Below are 2563 nucleotides of genomic sequence, written 5' to 3'. Positions count from 1 at the left end.
TATGATGAAGCTGTCACCTCTGCTGCCGGCTGCCCCGAGGGCCTACAGGCCACTCCTCCCCAGACTCCAGGAAACTTGTTATCAAGTTCTCCCAGGCCTCTCTCCACCCAGCAGGCAGCCGGGATTCAGACACAAACCCCACCCGCCTACAGATCAGAATGGCAGGCAGGTCGCTGCACTCAGTAGGGATATGGGGCCCCCAGCAGCTCCCCCGCCACCACCTGGGTGGAAGCAGGAGGCTTTGGATCAGGACGCGGGGGTGCCACTGCTGGGGCTCTTATTGCCATGTGTAACTTACAGTCAGGGTGGCAAACGGGTAATAACTGTGTCTATAACTGTGCCCCACCTCCTCCCCCCCATTCCTGTTGTCGCCCCTCTGCTGGGGGTGGTCAGAGAAGCAGACCTGCTTACTGAGGCACACGGGACCCACAGTGACTCCTGTTTGCAAGGGACCAACCCCTAGAAAAGATACGTCACTCCAGCTGCAGGATATTTTTATTTTTTGGCTGAGCTGCCTAGCACATGTGATCTTAGTTCCCTGAATAGAGGTCGAACCTGTGCCCCGCCCCTGCACTGGAAGCACGCCGGAGTCTTAGCCATCGGACAGCCAAGGAAGTCCCCAGCTGCAGGAAATTTAAGGTCATTTTTCCTCTGAAGAGCTGATGGCATCTCCCACATTGTTATCCTTTCGGTTTGGACAGAAGCACTGCTGTCCCTCAGTGATGGATCAGAGAAGCAAGAGAAAGCTTTGGGTGCAGATGCATTTAACCGGCAGAGACTGCCTCCAGCGGAAGCTTCCCTCTCTTGACTTCTCAATCCTGGCTGCGCCTCAGATGGCCAGAGGAGCATTCAAGAATCCCGAGGTTCAGCCGGTGCCCCAGACCAAGGAGGCCAGACTTGAGCGACAGGACCCGGCCATCGACGTCTGATAGCTCTTTGGGAGACCTTAAGGTGGAGAACCCCTGGTCAAAACAGCTGCTCTTTGACCTCTCAAAACGTCTTCGTATTGGACGTGACCCACACCTGCGTTACTACAACTCTGTTGTATCGATTCACCTGCAAGCTCTCCACGTTGTAAATCACCCCCTTTGCCTCTTTCCCGTGGAGAGGGAGGCGGGCTCTTTTTTCCATTAACTGGGTTGTGGACAGAGCTTCCCAGGTGACTCAGCGGTGAAGAATCTGCCTGACAATGCAGGAGAGGCAGGTTGGGGAAGATCCCCTGGAGGAGGACATGCAACCCGCTCCAGTATTCTTGCCTGGAGCATCCCATGGCCTGAGGAGGCTGGCAGGGGCTACAGTCCACGGGGTCGCAGAGAGTTGGACACAACTGAGCAAACACACGGGCACAGGCTGTGGATGAGGCAACAAAGAACCAAGTTCTTTCCAACTCTCTTGCTTGCTGCCGGCCTGAGCTGAGGAGGGTCGTTCTCCCACCCTCAGGGGCTCCCCGCTGGAGGCGGGATGTGCGGGTCCTGAACTTGCCCTCTGGTCTGGCTCAGACGGGGCAGGGGGCGCTGGTGCAGCCTCGCCTGGGGGCTTCATCGTGCCGGGGTGCCGGGGTGCCGGCACCAGGTGTCGTGGAAGCAGCTGTTAGCTCCACTCAGTGTGACACAGCCGCACCGGCGTCCGGGGCCGTGCCGGTCACCACCTCTCGGTCATGTCACCATTGTCTCTTGTGCTAAGAGGAGCCTCCAAAGGTGTGATGTCCGCTGCAGGGATGGCACATCACATCTCAGCCCGCAAGGCCCATTTAACCCCAGGAGGGACCACACCAGCAGCCCAGGTGCTGAGCGAGCAGAAGCACAGGCCACCGAGGACAGGTACTTCTTCTGCTTTGAAAAATCAAGAAGGTAACCTATGTGTTAACCAAACTGCATATAAAGTAAAATCACAACCCTTGCTCCTCCCAAAAATAACATAAAAAAAGTAGCAAGGGTTTCCTTCCACTCCATTTCCTTCGGAGATGGGCGATTTCCGCCTCCAACCCCGTTTTCCCCCTAATTCACTCTAGTTTACTATCTTTCTAAAGAGAGCATTATTACCTTTAAAATCTGAAAGCAAACATAACAGACTTCCAAAAGTTAATTAACTATTTAGAAGCTAAGCTGATCAAATAATCCAACAGACTAAAACCCAATGGAATAAACCTTCTCAAAGTACTGACTCCTCTAATTCCGGCTGTAGGAGAGTCCACCGTCAAGTGTCTGCGTTTTCATACAAATATTCCGAGGCAGGAGTCACTCATTTTCACATCAGGGAACACTGAAAGTAAAAGGCGCTCAGTCGTATCCAAGTCTTTGCGACCCCACAGACGATACAGGGCTCCCATCTCAGAAACTCAAGAAAAAGAAAATGCAATCTATTAAGATGTTCGCATCTCCGAGGTAAAAACAAATCCTAAATACAAGAGGCGGCATATCTCTGGAGAAGACCAAGCCACGTGTATCTTCCGTTGGAGAAATCCACTTCCGACGGACGGCACTGCTCTCAGCTGCCTTCAGGCCCACCTCTCGCTGGCACCCGCGGGCTGCAGAGCTAGCCACCTTCAGGCACAGGACAGGTC

This window comes from Capricornis sumatraensis, chromosome 1, assembly GCF_032405125.1.
Source record: "Capricornis sumatraensis isolate serow.1 chromosome 1, serow.2, whole genome shotgun sequence".
Taxonomy (NCBI): Eukaryota; Metazoa; Chordata; class Mammalia; order Artiodactyla; family Bovidae; genus Capricornis; species Capricornis sumatraensis.
Note: the sequence above shows the minus strand (reverse complement) of the source record.